Source organism: Gavialis gangeticus, unplaced genomic scaffold, assembly GCF_001723915.1.
Source record: "Gavialis gangeticus isolate Ggan-Ray unplaced genomic scaffold, GavGan_comp1, whole genome shotgun sequence".
In the NCBI taxonomy this organism is placed as follows: Eukaryota; Metazoa; Chordata; order Crocodylia; family Gavialidae; genus Gavialis; species Gavialis gangeticus.
Genome location: NW_017729031.1, coordinates 115,026,054 through 115,026,267, shown reverse-complemented (window position 1 = coordinate 115,026,267; position 214 = coordinate 115,026,054). Strand labels below are relative to the sequence as shown.

The following is a 214-nucleotide window of genomic DNA, read 5'->3' as shown; positions in this document are numbered from 1 at the left end:
GCCCTATGCAGAAATCTGGGGAGCACGTGCCCCCTGTGCCTCCCCTGGGGTGCTCACACAGTGGTGGGAGCTGCTGCCTGCCCCCCCCATCCCCACCCCCCAGACATGCCGCCTGCAGCTCTGTCCTGCATGCCACCTTACCCTAGCTGGACTGCCCCAGCCCCATGCCTTCCCTCATCATGGGGGGCCTTGATGTGCTGCCCCCCCCCCCCCC

General features: G+C 68.7%; 1 protein-coding gene across 1 annotated transcript in view; it reads left to right on the top strand.

Annotated features, from left to right (window-relative positions):
• The window catches only part of KAT7 (lysine acetyltransferase 7), a 17,000-nt gene that overhangs the window by 9,020 nt on the left and 7,766 nt on the right, over positions 1–214 (top strand). The gene's annotated exons all lie outside the window — the stretch shown is intronic.